The sequence below is a fragment of the Egretta garzetta genome, unplaced genomic scaffold (assembly GCF_000687185.1).
Source record: "Egretta garzetta isolate BGI_Z169 unplaced genomic scaffold, ASM68718v1 scaffold170, whole genome shotgun sequence".
Lineage (NCBI taxonomy): Eukaryota > Metazoa > Chordata > Aves > Pelecaniformes > Ardeidae > Egretta > Egretta garzetta.
In genome coordinates, this window is record NW_009258380.1 from 487950 (window position 1) to 504126 (window position 16177).

Genomic DNA, 16177 nt, shown 5'->3' on the forward strand with positions numbered 1-16177 from the left:
AGAGCGGGATCGGGCTGCCCTTGCCGCTGTTGGGAGCGCAGGAGTGGGCTGGGGGGCTCTGCCAGGCTCCCACACTGCCCGAGCACAGCAAACAGTATTGGACAGCCAGGCTGACTGATGGGGTGAGCTATGCCCCCTGGTTTACAATTGGGGTTTTACGCCAAATACTTTCCTAGGGTCTTTTCTGCAGTGACACTAATGTCCTTGACAGGCAGCCATCGCTACAGTAGGGTGAGTCGTGGTGCTTGAGAGAACAGAGCCCTGAAGTGACAGCGTAAGGACATATATCTTTCCCTGGTCGTATGTTTCTGTTTTATTTGCTATAAGAAATCACCTTTCCTCCTTTGCAAGGAGATAAGTCTAAAGTCTTTTATATTCTTTTTTCACACCAAACTAACTCTCCAAGTTCTGCCAGATGAATTGGGGTGAAAAAAGACTAAATAAGGCTCCTGATCTTGCTGTGCTCTCCATACAGAGAAAGACAGACAAGTCTGGATATGAAGAAAAAGATTCCTGCTCATTGTGCATCTTAAAGGTCAGCACCCCTTACACTACATCACTCCCACCTACCTTTAAGTGGTCAAATAGTTCACACAAACCCAGGAGACAGGCCAGAGTCAGGCAATTTAGATCTGGAGCTAGGTTTCAAAGACTCCAAAAATCAACTTTCTCAGCAGATCTGGGCTTAAGTTTGAACTCCTTGGGAAAATAAAGTTCAGCTGCAAAAACTCCACATGGGGTGTGAGATCCATTTCACGGCCTCAAGCGTGGGTGGTGGGAAACAGTTCTGGTGTCAGATTTTGGCCATGTTTGATTCTAGCGAAATTGAATTTTGTTTTTATTTTAGTTCTGCAGGAGAAAATTTAAAACCCCGCTGAGCTCATCAGGCTGGCGATGCAGTTTCCAAAGCGTCTTCTGAGTACATCTGCCCAACATGGTTCTGCACCGACTGCCAGGTAAAACTGAAATACCTTGCTCCTCATGAAATACTGCATCATGCCATTAAATGCTTAGGCAGAAATATGTATGCAGCTGAGTGATTAATGGATAACTGAAAGTCATAGAATCATTTAGGTTGGAAAAGACCTTTAAGATCATCAAGTCCAAGTCAGTTCCATCAACATATCTTTAAAATCATAAGAATATTTTCTCCTTCTTCAAAGATATTTTAGGGCTAGGATGGAAAACGGAGCTGTAAGCCAACTTAACCCTGTGTTATCTTTTGCACGCCTAGCCAGACCTGCCTGCTGCCCTCCTGCTTGCACGCTGAGGTTTGCACCTTCCCCTACCCAGATCGTACAAGCAGGGGACCTACATAAAACCTGTCCTTTCTGAAGAGCCACCTCAAGGGAGGGCCATTATGTGCAACCCTCATTTAATCCCATGTGGTGGTTTCTGGTAGCTTCCTTATTGTGCAGATCTTCTGACTAATCTCTTGTCTCACAGTTCCTGCTCATACATTTAATTTCTCTGTGGGTCACTTGGGCCAAATCCTTAAGTGGTGTAAATCATGATGGTGCCATTAGCCATGCTGACTTCAGCAAAGCTGTGCTGATTTATAGCAGCTGAAGGTCTGGACCCCTATTAAAAAAAAGAGTTTTCTCAACTCCGAATTCCTGGATGTTTTTTTAATCTGTTGTTTAGAAACAGATATCGCTGAAATAAATAAATAAATGCATAAAGTCAAGAGTATTATAGGATGTGGCTCTGTTTCCATGGAAACCTGATCTTTTTCTTACCCAGTCCTTTTTTTCTCTGTTAGCCAATTTAACCTCTCTATCCTTCTATTAAAACTCCTCCTCATTAAGCACAAGGTTGCAGGGTTTTTGCAAGAGAAGTGCAGGCAGAGAAATATCAGCTTTTGCATCTGTTTGGTGAATTAAAAAAAAAAGCATCTGAGCTGTAGGGAAGAATGTGGAGGAGGGTGAAGGCAGAGGGAAACATAATCTTATTAAAAATAAAAATACAAATCAGTTTGTATAATCACTCCACAAACTGGTAGCAGGCATGCAGTCCATAAGCCAGTATCTTTTCTTCCTGTATTTGTTCCACTCCGCATTACAGTAAGAGGTGCTCTGTCACTTAGGTGTACAACAGGGTGCAGTTTGCAGTAATATGACACGATATTGGTTACACAACGGTATGTGACCACTAACATTTAAAAGCAGAATTTGCTGGCTGGCTGGCTGACTGGGTTGGTGTGGGAGGGGGAGTTGGATGTTGTGGCAGTTCTCTGCCTCTTTCTCATTTTAATTTCTGAGTCACTTTCTCAGCTGTGGTGACAGGGCTTTCACATTGAGAACTGCCAATAAAGGATTCAATTCTTTCCTGAAAGCCTCCTGCTAATTAATTCCTACTCTGAAATGCACCTGAATGACAATGGAGGCTTCTGAGCTATTCCTGAGTGCTTTCTACTGGGCCAAGTTGCTCTTGCTGTTATAATTTTGGACAGAGCTTTGCCCTGTCTGCACTCCTGGTAATGTAGTGGTGATTTTTTTTAAGTGGTGACCCGACCCAGCCTTGGGAGCAATAACATTGTTTTCCTCTCTCCTTCTGTTTTCTGATTGCAGAATAATGTAGGGTTCTTCAGTGGCAAGGTGCTGAACTTCCACTGAGGGTAGGAGTGCAAGTGCCCAAATCAAGAGATATTACAGACAATTACATAAATATTCCTGCATTTTTGTCACCTGTGGCAACTAGTGTGAGCACACCTTGCATAAAGATCTTGTTTCAGTAAGCTCCAGGCTGGTCCTGATCTCAGTGTAGTCCTGTAGGTCTTGCAAAGCTGTGATTTCTTCTGTGTAGAGAAGGGTCAAGCAGTTTGACCGTGGGTGAGATCAGAGGGCATGAAAGCTCCACAGGGGCAAAAATACTTTTTTGATTTTCTGAAGAAGCATTAGTCAAGCTTATGTGGTGTATATAAATATTATTCATAGTGAATTTTATGATAATAATTGCGTGTCTGAGAGAAAGATATACACTCTAGCGTGTCACACCACATCTTCCTTTCGCCTTCCTTTCATGCTCCCAACAACTGTAATTCCTCCTTTACGTTGCCTGGTTTCAGGACATGGCTTCCATGGGAGTTTAAACAAGCCATGTCTGAAAATGCATTTGGGAGCGGGGGGGATGAAATGTCCTTCTTTCCAGAGCTCCACGCTCGCACTGCCTTCCCTGACAGTGCAGAACTGCAGCTGGCGCCTCTGTCATTATAGTGCTGCTGCTCTCTTCCTTCAGCAACATCTCTTTCAGTGCCCCGTGAACCTGGTGATCAGGAGGGAGACAAGGCCAACCAGAGAGATATGGCCATGCTTCTGACTTGCTCACAGAGCAGTAGTAAAACTGGTTTATGTGTTGTCAAGGTGCTAATCAGGCCTGCAGCTGAGAACCTAGGCCACTTTTCTCACCCTAAGTATTCAGCAGAGCTTTGTGTCGGAGGAGTGAGGTGTAAAGCTAGTGGAGTGTGTTGAGTTCGTCATGGCTCAGTGGAACCATGCTGAATGCGTTTTGCAACCCAGGGGGCTCACTGGAAGCAACCAGGTTAGATTTCAAAAATATCTTCCATGCTATGGCCCAGTCACTGGCCATATATCAGGGTGTCCACCCCTGAGAAGGACAAGCTGGACATCTGTTAAGCAGGCTGCAAGGTGAATAACTTTTTGGTGGGCTGGAAGCAATTCTTGCAACCTTTATGTGCAACTGCCCCTCTTTCCTGGGATCCTGTGTTTCTTCCCCTGTCACACAAAGAAATATTATCTCTCATATGGCTAAAATGCCTTTGTCACACACTTTGTACCCTTTGTGTGAGTAGGCACTGCTTGTACCAACAAGCATGTGATCAGATATGTGCTCATTATGCGATAGATCTGTCAGTCATACAATGGTAAGGCAGAGGTTCAAGTCCTTTGTGATAAGGTCAAGGTGACCTGGGGGACAAGGAATTAGTAGAAGGGTGATAGGCAACATGAACTGCACAGTCAAACAGTTGGATATCAGTGCTTGAGATCACTCACAAACTCTCTCATGAACGGAACTTATGGTGCTTGCCTGGGATAAATAAAAGCAGGGAAAGTCTTCATTTCCCATCACCGGAAATGATCTCCAGAGTCATTCACTTCCCACAGAGATACTGATTTCATTAAATATGTATCACTTCCTCTAGTTATTTCTTGGATAACTCTTGGTGGGAGTAGGGAATGGGAAGGGGAAATTCCCATGGGAACCACCAAGCATGTTACTAATCTTGATTTAGAGTCTTTTCTTTACCCAGGAAAATATATCCTCTGGTAATCCTAGGATACCTTTGCTCTTGCACTGGACTTCCTTGCACAAGACTTCTCTTGAGGAGACATCTTCTCCAAAGAGAAGATCTTGAGATCTCCTTTCAAGAAGTGATCTTTGCTGCAGGAGTGTGCTGTACCACCAGCAAAGTGTCCAGTTATAGATTCATGGATATGAAGGCCAGAAGGAACCATTTATTTTGTCTGAGCTCCTGCATAACACAGGACATAGGATTTCACCCACTAATTCCTGCATCAAGCCCACAACTTCTTGGCAATGTTTTCTGTATGCCCTGCATTAGTGCTTTCTTTGCCAGTGTGGGATTGTCTGATGTGTTATGGATGTTCCTTGAGAGGAGAGCAGCTGCAATGCCCTCTTCCCCTCCCCTCAGGCCATTGCATCATCTGATAGAGCTGAGGGGCTGGGGGTGGGAAGCAGCTCCCTGGGGGTCAGAGGGCTGCTGACCTCTGGGCTGTGGTGCAGGGAGCTGGAGGGACACTCCAGTGTGGTGCTGGGAAGGCAGGAGTTGCTGCTGCAGTAACCGGAGATTGAGAGCCAAAGTTGCAGAGGGATTGAAAATCTCCTAGGAGTAGTCTGGTCCAGCAGGAACTAATCTGAGCTGTCAAATGTCCGTCACATAACCACTGATCATCCACCAGGTCATTATAGAGTTTGAGGGGATTTATGAGGACAGCTCTGGGGTTTGATTCTTGTTTTCTGTTTACTGTCATTCTACTTCTTATAATGGATATTTTTTTATTAAATGTTTACCTATTTAGAATTCAAATATGCATTCAGATGCACACTATAGTAAAGCAGCTCTGAATATTGAACTAGTAATTCTATTGAAATACCTGTCTGAGATGACAGCTCATGCAAATGTCAGAAAACAACAGGCATATTTAACTCAGTAGTCAGTTGGATAAACTCATAAGGAAAATATGCGCCTTTAATCTGATTGCTATCAGTAGCATATGTTGGCCTCCCAGATCCTGTTTTATTTCTGTCTTTGTTCCAAATCAAGTTTTTATCTTCATGTCCTGGTTTGGCCCTGGTATTAACCAAAATGGTGATTGTCATCATTCCTAGAAAACAGGAGTGAGCACAGGGTCCTTTGTTGTCAGTTCCTCTCTGCTTTCTTCTAGTGATGCCACAGGGAGGGGTGTTTGCTGTGGAGAAAATGAGCAGAGGAGTGAGATTAAGTCATTGGCAAAGGTATAGGGAAAAAAGTGAATTTTAGTTTTGATAAGCAAGTAACTGCCGTGGATATTTCAACCGCCCTGATGCGACAGCAGCCACTCCACCCCAGCCGCTCAGCCCTCCAAAAGGGCTTGGTGGGACCTTAGTGGACGGGATGCAGGTAACTGAGCTACTTGTGCTTAACGCAATAGCGTTACGCTCTTGGCAGGATCTCTTCTGCATTGTAGACAGCTCTAGGTATGTCCACTGGGCCGGCATAAGTATTACTTTAGCAAGCTATGGTGTGGGTCAGGCTGCCAGCAGATGGGATCACAAGATGCAGTGTTAGAAGACAGAAGGTTATGAGCCTGTTGTTTCTGTTGGAGCAGGACTCTGGCAGGAGATCAGACCACCGTGCTGTTTGCTGAAATGCTGAATGGCATTCCTTGTGCCCATTGTTAAAGACATTTTCCTACCCGATCCCAAATCAGAGGTGCATTGATAAAGGAAAATATGGATAAGAGTAAATTTTCATTTTTCAGGCCAGGCAGAGAACTAGGTAGAATGTGCTCTCCTGTGTCCTTGCTAACATTTTTCACTGCCTGCAAAACAGCCTTGTGCACTTGTGTCAGTCTCTTTTCTCCACAAACTCCAGTGCAGCTGAGTCCAGTTCTTGCCAGCCTCCTGAAATCCAGGGAATGCCTGACACTGGATCTGCATTAACACCTCACTTTATTTGCAGACGATGGTACTTGCCAGGTGCTTCACCCTCAACAGCCTTGTTGCAGGACTGCCAGCTACCAAAAGGTGGGAGGGGTTGTGGGGGGGACTGGTAGCAGTAAGGTCTTTTTTTTCTTTTAATTCTGTATCGTAGTGTCATTTTGAAGATTTTTTTTTTTGAGAAATGACCTATTCTGTTCTAAACTTGTGAAGGAAGTATGAAAATATGAACCTTTAAGATGAAAAACACATTTTAAGAAATCCCACATAAAAATTCATGAGTTCAGAAGATGTGATCAAGTGGCTTCTGAATACTCTCTAGCCTCTGTGACAGTGCACTGTTAACTTTTCTTAGGTAGTCTTTTACTGCTTTTGTCTTTTTTTTCCTGGCAGTCTTCCATGTTGCCTTTTGCCTTTTTTTTGTTTTGTTAGACAATGCCAAGAGAGAGAAAAGAAGAGCTCTAATATGTGGCATCTGCTGGAATATATTATCAAATTAAAAAAATTAGCACCACAATAGCTACATTATGTCATAAACTTGAGAATCCTGTGTTGTGTTGACCTCATTATAATTACTCCAGGCGGAGTTAATTATGTTAGGTGTGCCGAAGATCTAGTGATTGCAAATGACTGAGCAAACCTTAAATTGACAAATGGAGATGAATGTCTTCTGTCCCTCAAAATCCCCCATTTAGGAGAGAAACTTCTGCCACTCATCTTTAAAATCTCTGCAATAGTTGGTAGCTTGGCACTGATTTACCCGATTTTGCTGGCACATATATAGAACCTGTCTCTCCATAGCAACAAGAGATGATCATGGTAACAAATGCAGCTAAACCATATATGCGCATTTTATTCTGCTGCTCCCTATCCAGTTTGCCTTAAGTGACTTTTCCTTTCATAGTCAGTATAAAGCTACCATATAGACTTTTAGGGAGGAGTAGTACCAAGACACATAGTCAAGCTTTACAAGATCGAGATGAATTTAGCAGCTTTCCTCCCCATGCATTGCCCTGAATAGTAAAAGAAGGACTACAGGAAGGCGAGCATTTCTCAGTGGAAAGCAGTTGGAGTAATGTGCCATCTTAAATTGCTTTACGCTTCTTTCAAAATCCCAATCTCGCTTATTGCTCCAAAACCCCTTTCTAAGCGTCTATGAAGTTCATTGTCAATTGCTATTTTATTCCCATTTTAACAGCAAGTGGTGGTCATGGATTTATTTAAATAAAAGACAAAGAAAGATACAAGAAGATGAATGCAAGAAGAAACAGGAAGGGCAAGGCTGTAGCAATAGTTTCACCCACTTTGGCTAGTAATGCACAAATCTCTTCTTCTTATTCTGAAAATGACAAAATGCTTTAGGTAAATCTTAAGAGTTATTTGATTATATCATTCACTGCTTTCACTATGTTGCTTTCAAGCTCTCTGCGTGAATGCCTAGTGTCAGGAGGATATAACCTCCAGCCTGTGGACCCTTTGCAGTTTACAAATCCGGTGGCTTCATCCCAGTCACACCCTTTCCCAAGGGATTTGCAATGTCTTCCCCCCTCGACTGGAAGTAATTAATCCATAATTCAGCATTTCAGCCAGTCAGACCTGCATGCAGTCACACCATGGCTGTGGATCCGCTCCCATCAGATATGGAAAAGGAAAAGCTTTGCATCGCCTCACATCCTAGCAGAGGGCTGCTATGCAGAAGAACAAGAAGAAGAGAATCTCTTCCACAAAGGGGTTCATGTTGTGGACACGGGAGAGCAGCGGTGGGCAGGGCTGGCTGTACCTGGCAGTAAGAGACATTACTGTGCAGGTAGGAGGGCAGTGCTCCGAGCCAGCCAGAGCCCACCGACCACGTTTGTATATCTCTGTGTAGGACTATAAAGCACCATTTTCTATCCTGCACAGTTGTGCCCAAAATAGTGGGGTTATGGCATACGACGTGTGACCAGGTGTTGGAAGTATGTATTTTAAAGGGGGCTGCATCCCCTCAGCACGTTTCTCAAAACATCATTATCTCCCCATGGGATGTCCTCTGCTCCCCCCTACCAGAGACTTTGTAACCTCAGCTTTAAATCTGCAGCAGGCAAACTTTAAAAGCAACTTCACCATCTCAGCAGCTGAGAGACCTTACTGTATTCATCCAGATCGTTACGCCCTACACAATTGTGTAACATACCTAATTTTTCCTTAATGATTGCTTTCTAACATAAAGAAACATCCCTCCCAAATTGACTCACTCTGCAGCTGAAAACAAGCGAGCAAGTGGAGGCTTAGAGTGGTGAAGAAGCATCTGACCCCCCCTGTATCATCTCTGCTCAGGAGAGAGCCAGGAAAGGTCACAAGGAGCGCAGGGCTAATAACAAGCAGCTTGAGGTAACTGGCCATGCAGCCGAGTCACCGGGTGCCTTTTTTCCCAGCTTGCAGTACTTTGCACTCAGAATGTCCTCCGCTTCTGGCATTTATAAACACACGAATTAAGTTTGCTCAGACATACCCCCAAAATCCAGGTATTTAATGACACCAATCGATCTGCAAAAATAGAGTCCTCCTTTCTTTCAGTGTATCTGCAGCTTCATTAGACCCGGCGTAAGATATAGTAACACCCTGCGTGCAACTGAATTATGATGAAGCTTGTAATAACAGCAGAGACACCTGTCAGTGCTGAGGAACAGGTACGTCAGCCCTCCCTGCTTCTTCTCCTGAAGGAGAATTATAACAGTGGGCAAAATGAAAGAGGATGAGATAATGGTAATTGTCTCTAACCTTCGACAAGAAAGTCAAGCGTTACTGCTCTAGTTCTTTACTGCAGCAGCACAGACACCATAGCAATTTAGATTCATATCCAGGAAAAAGTCAGGAGTATTTTTATTGTTTCAGATTTATATATTTTAGTTGGATAAAACCAAAGCATTTTCCCTTTTCATAATGTGACATTAATCATATATTTTGATGTGGAATAGCAGTGTATGGTTGTAGGTAGCACGAAGAACCCAGTCTAGACAGTGCTGCCAGTGGAGACAATGAAATTACTCAGATGCTCAAAGTTAGGTTTGAATACTGCTGTGGATCAGGACCTTAAAGTATAATAGGAAGAACACCGCAGATGTGGTTTCAGTCCAATTCTGTTGTAAAAAAGCTGAACTATCCCTAAGTGCTCTAGTCCCAGTGAGAGGGTAGGAGCTATGAGTCTTCATGACAGGAGATAATTAATGAGAACATATTTATCAGAATAAGTAGTAATTGGGTTAATTTTTTATTTGGAGCTCAATTTTACCTGTTCTTAAATTACACCATGGTATAAATGTAAAAGAAACCAATATTTTCCTCTGAAGAAGTAATTACACTTAAACTATGTCATAATTAGGAGCTTGAAGCAATTGTGACACAACTGGTCATTCAGAAATAGTATGTCCAAACTAAATGCTTTCTTGACCCTGAGCTGGGATACCTTTACATCCTGACCACATTACAGCACTTGAAAATATTTTATTGGCCCACCACTATACTCAGAATGCTCCAACAAGTACATAAATATACATCACGTACATAAATATACATTTTGTATATTTATTTTCTTAACATTTTAGTAAATGTCATTGTGGTAATTTCCTGCATTCCAAAAAAAAAAATATTTTCCTTCCTGTATACCTAGCTCTATGCTTTCGATTTTGTATATTTATTTTCTTAACATTTTAATAAATGTCATTGTGGTAATTTCCTGCATTCAAAAAAAAAAAAATTTTCCTTCCTGTATACCTAGCTCTATGCTTTCTGTCATGTAGCAAACATTACTGCTGATGGACAGCTTGAGCTGTTCCTTTCAAGCTAATGATTTCATTGTCTGGTACCATCATGCTGGTATTTGAGGCTTGTATTTTAAAGTCTGGAATCCCAAAATACCAGAAATATTACGTGAATGTGGCCATGGCAATTCTTTTCAAAATAATTGGGAGAAAGGGAAGAAAACAGAAAAGCGAAGCATATGCACCAATAGAAGTTTAAAAAAAAAAAAAATCTGCAAAACCCAAATGCCAAGAGAAGTAGCTAAGGAGTTTCTCCTTTCACTTAAAGCAATGAAGAAGAAGCTGCTGCACCACAGAGAGCTAGAGAGGTGAAAATGGTACTGCTTAATGCACAGCTGTGCCCTGGATGTGATGCCCAGATCTCCCAGGCACCTGACGAAAGGCAAGAGTACATCAGTGGTTCCAGAGCAGTTTTGCTGTCAAAGCATGAGTGCGGCAGCGGGCAAAGGCACTTCTAGAAAGGCTAGTCTGAAAAGTGTTCTTGTTGCTCCTGCTGCTGTGGTTTTTGAAGCTTCTCTAGAAGCCTCTGTGATAGGTAGGAAAAGAAAACTGAAGGAAGATTGGGCTTTGTCCTTTCAGGACTGTAGCTCAAGGCCACACGTGCGGGGCACAGGAGCCCGGGCTGACTCATAAGCAAGCTATTAAGCTACTGAGTCTTTCATGTCCGGTTATTGCGGAGCTGGAAGGACTGATATTAGTGCTATTCCTTGAAGACGGATTTAACAGCCTTCACAAGCCTCATCATTTCACACAGGACGCTGGGCTAGGGCAGGTCAAGCTTTATAAATGCCAGGTTCCTGGCACAAGTAATTTCCTGGATCCACTCACCTGCTCCGAGTCCAGCTCCCCTTTCTGGTAATGCTGTTATCCTGATTTTAACCAAGGCTCTCTGCAGACAAAGTGGGCTGCTCTCTAAGAGCCGTTTGCTGGATTGGGCCCAAGGGCCTAATGTTCTTGGCTTTTCATTGCAATTAGAGGTCCTGGGAATGCAGCTCTTCAGTCTTTCAAAGGCTGATCCAAGGGTGAAAAAAAAGAACGACGAAAGTCTACCTCTGAGCCTTCTCTCTCTGAGCTGTAAAGGAATGTGGTTCTTACATGGAGTATGTGCATCCACTGCCCTGTAAGACAGGAAACATTTTTCTTATGCCATTAGGTTAGGGGATGTAGACATGTTAATTCAGGTGGTGAAAATGGCTTCTGGTAAGCAGATGATCTCTCTTGGGTTTCACCTGCTGCCTGATTGTAAGTACAGTCGTAGTCCTTTGAAGGTGACAGAGCACTGGAACAGGCTGCCCAGGGAGGGTCGTGGAGTCTCCTTCTCTGGAGATATTCAAAGCCCACCTGGATGATGCCCTGTGCAACCTGCTCTGGGTGAACCTGCTTTAGCAGGAGGGTTGGACTGGATGATCTCCCGAGGTCCCTTCCAATCCTTGCCATTCTGTGATTCCTGCCTCCTATTTCATCCTTTGTTTTCTGTGTATGTGCACATGCAGGCTTGCTTTCATTAAGTACAGATTTCCTTGATGTTTATGCAGGATACATGTGTATTTCTATCAAGTCACTTGCAATCAAACGAAACATGCCACACTTCCCAAAGCAAATACAAGCTGCCTGCTACATCTCTACTAGAACATAATGTAGAAGCCAAATCTCATCTCAGTCCTTTCCTTAGGAACGATTAATGCTCTGAGTCCAACTTTCTAGACCTCCTATTACAAGGTTCCTTCCCAATTATGCTTAAAATGCAGTGGTATACAGCGTTTCTAGATAAGGAATATACCAATGTGTTTTGTCATCCAACACATGCTAAAAGTGTTTCAGTTCCCAAGAGAAATGGTCGGGGGCAGGAGGGCAGTTACAGCCACACAAGTCCAACTGCATATATTCTCTGCAGTATGTTGCACTTTTCTGAATGTGGAATAAAACCACCTCCAATAGTATCATTTTTTTCTGCCTTAAAGGGGGGAAAAAAAAAAGCAAAGTCCTGGTAGAAAAATATGAAGAGAAGGAACAGAAAGATGGCCAAGGAACATTATTAGCAGCATGTATGTATACTTACTAAGGGGAAAGGAAGTGGCAATTGGGCTAAAGGAATGGATTGGCCTCCTTGCCCTTTGATATTGCTCACAGGCTGACAGAGAGGGAGGTGTGTGGTAGTTTTGCCATGGGCTTTGATGGAGGCAGGTATCTGAGGTAAGCAAACCCAACCAGATTAACCCATATGATGTGCACAGTGAAACATCACTGTGGGGCTATGCTGAAAAAAGTGGCTGGTCCAGGGGGACCAGCTCTTGGTAGAGGGGGTGCATTACTGCTACTGCATTACTGTGGTGTGCCAGCCTGCTTGCCCATTTGTCAGCTCCTCTGCCTTGTCTTGCTCTATGCAGTTCCCAAAGTGGAGCTCCAAACAGCACTTAGACAGCACAGAAAAATGCAGAGGAATAATAAGCAAAGAGTTTCAGTGAAATGCCCTGGTGCGTGTGTCCCTACTCCTTCCAAATGCTGCCAGACTTTTCCTTACCAATACTGCTTGTTTAAAGGAGAGTTGTGTTCTGCAGTGCCCAGACATTAGTGCTGAAGAGATGCAGCCTTTTCTGTCTGTCAGCTAACCTGCTGCTACTCACCGTGATCTGCAAAAGGCCTGCCTAACCTTACCTTTCCCTCTAAAATGCATAGAATTATCAGGAGACTATTCAAAATAGACTGTGCAGTGCTTGTGGATCTGGGGTTTGCATCCCACCCCATCCTGCTTGGCCCCAGGGAGGACGCGTCTCTGTTTGGGGTGGAGAGGAGCCATTTTGTACTTATAGCGGCTCCCCAGTCTGAAGACTCAAGAGACCGTGACTGCGAGGCACAGAATCACAAGCGCTCACACGTACCTGTTATTTCAGATGCAGCTGGGCTTTGCTCAGCCCCCAGGGGCGGGTTTTAGGTGCAGCAGCCATGCTCCTGGGCCCCCTTGCCTCCTCATGTCCTCCTCGCTCACTCTCCTAGAGCTGCCTACAGCTGCTCTGAAATGAGGACTTAACTCTTCACAGGGATCGGAAACAGCCAGCAGCCATTTTTGCAAAGCAAGACAGTTTTTCAAAAACAAACCAGCATTTCTTGGTCAACTGGAAGAGTGCACAGCTTGGGCTGGGGCTCTGCCCCTGCAATGTCCTTGTCAGGCAAAGAGCAGCACATCTGCTCAAACTTTCTTTCTCAAACCTGGAAAACATTTGTCAGTGTCTCTCCTAGTCCCCCTTATCCATCATATCTCTGCCTCACCTGCTGCCATCTTCACAGGACCACTCTTGGCCAAGGCAGGAGGCCCCATTCGAAAGACAGGACATTGCTTCCACTTTCTCTTAAAAGATGCTGTTCCTTGGTGTTTCTTCTTTTTTCCTCCAGATGGGTCATTTGCTTCCAGAGCAGATGAGTGAAGGCAAATATCCCCTTTTTTTTCCATAGGTCCCCTTGTCTTTCAACCTCAGGCAAGAGTTTAACCCACTCCCCTTACAAACAAAATGCAGACTGGTGAATCATGCACCTTGAAAATGAATGTGTTTCAAAATATTCTGACATTCAGCACACTTAAGAAAATTGAATTTTATGACTGCCCTAGTAATTAATTGTTTTGATCTTGACACTTCCCTTTGTGGCAACTACTCCCCTGTCAGGATCATGCCACACCACTGTTCTTTAAATCCAGCACCTTCCCAGGTTTTTCCATCTGCTGCTTCTCTTTCACATCCCTCCCTGTTTGCCTACAGCAGTCGCTTAATTTCTAGTTTTTCCCTGTGACAGTCCTTTTTGTCAGTGCCTCCTTAGCACAGCTCCCTGCATCCATTCTCATTCCCTGAAGTCCCTCTCGAAACACCTCTTGGCCCATTTCCCAAGTAGGAGTCCCTGTTCCTTCCATATCAGCCTCCATAATGCCACACCAATACTGTTAGGCACAAGGGCGGGCTTGGGTGTGAGTATAATCCGTTGGGAGAAGTTAAAATGGGAACACTTTACAACCTGAGTCAGCTGCGCTGGAATTTTATTTTGGGAGACCATCAGAAAGGAAGATGCCCAGATGAAAACAGTGGGGTTTGGTTTTGCATTACACTTGTGTGTGTGATTAGAAAGTTTAGAAGGGCTAAAACCAAGATGCAGACTTTCAGTTTTGAGCCAAAATCAGTTTTTTTGGGGCATCGATATGTAATTTTCATTCATCAGTGGCTTAAATCAGTTTCGGTTTTGGCATGTTCGAAATGAAACAAGGTTTGAAATATCCACGTTTTCCTTGCGTAATGAAACTCCTTTCATAATTTGACTACTCCTACTTCCTACTTCTTCTAGAAGCACCCTTTTTAGGTTGGAGGATTCCTAGATGTGATTCTACAGACTTTTTTTGCGGTGCCTTTCTTCTCACCCAGTCATGGTGCTGCCACCAGTGGTCTCCTCCTTTTCAGTCCACGCCCAATTTACTCTTCAAGAACCACAGCTGGAGCGGCACAACCCATGTCTTAGAAAGTTAATTTTGTGTAAAACAACTGGAAATTAAATTCAAAGTTTTCCCATTTTGTTACAGAGGAACCATCTTTGTATATCTTAAGCCTCCACCCAACTCTCTCAGTTTTCACACACTGCAAAAACAGGTCCTCCCTCTGCCCCTAAATCAGAAACATTTTCCTTCAGACACTCCACCAAAATAAAGAACAAGACTGAACCATTTCAACATCTGAAAAAACCCCACTTTCGATTTCCCTATAATTTCAAAACTTGCTTTCATTTCTACCAAACGTCTTGGAACAGGAAGGGATAAAATGCAATAGTAAATCTAATACGATATCTTTTCTGTGTGGGTAGCTAAGGGGCTTAAAATCACATCAAGGTTTGATTTATGATAGTAAAGGTGAGGAGTCTAAGCAAATTATCTGGATAGGGAATCATTAGAAGACATTCAGAGCTACCAACGGGATCTTCTTTCACCTGTGTTTTCTGATAACATTTCAGAAATGCTCAGGAGACACCAGCAGCTCAAGTGTTGCATCTATTAAAGGATCCAACAGGCTCTGGCTAAATTATTATTTATTATTTTTATTACACTATTGCCTAAATGTCAAATGATTCACAGCACTTGCAAAAAAAAAAGGTACAATCTTACTCGCAGCATCTTTCCTACATTACAGGAATTTATAGCAGACATTTTGCAATCTGGGTCGCTGCTGAGGTGAAATTCCTACCCCCTAGATAGCTGCTGCTATACCAAGTTCCAGTCCATCACGTTGCGTGTCATGTCACGTTACATCGTACTCTGCCTCACGATATTATGAAGAACTTCCTTCCACGGTCCCTCTCCCAGCTGGTGATGCTTTTCCCCCTGGGGAGCACTGGTTGCAGATACAGCCGTGTGATTAAGTACATCCGAGCACCTGGCAGTCCCTGAAGGGTTTGCCGAATAACACGCTGACGAACGCTCGCTGGATGCTGCTGTCACTTCGGCCCCTCTTGCAGCGCTACGGTCTGCTGAATAGCAGAAAGAAGGTCAAAGCAGAGGGCTCGGATTCCAGCTTTAAGTCACAGGGATTGCACTTTCACCTTATTCCCCAACTTTATACTTTGCCTGTCACGCAGCTCTCGGAGGAAAAAGAATAAAAGTAGATTATACACTTTCTAGAAGCAGCAAGTATATTTAGCCACTGCTGATCTTGTAACTTTTGTTACTTTGTGTGTGGCTAGCCATCCATTCTTGCCAATTACCGATGCGGTGCTTTGACAATAGCGGAATGAGATTCACAGCTACGCAGTCACAGCTTGAGACTTTGCAAATGAACATTCATAGCATGCTTCTCAGCTTCCTTTTTATAGAAAAACTGGCACGTACAATTATATACTTTTTAACAAATACTCTTTCTGCATCTATAGCTTCCAAGTTTGCTTTGTGATCCTAAGGGAGCATCCTTGCGGTACTCAACTTCCCAAAAATAAAATGAGAGAGAGGGAAATTATGTTCTCTCTTAAGCAGGAGAAGCTAACAGAGGTTATAAAATGAAGATATCAGTCATCTGATTCACTCTTTGAAAAATATTGTTAATCTAAAAGTCTTATTATTATTTTTGGCATCGCCAACTGCATCTAATCCAAGAGAAAAGCTTTTCTGCCTAAAAGTTTTTATTTCTTGGGAAAAAATGGATATGAAACATTAACATAGCAAAAACCTCAAGGCA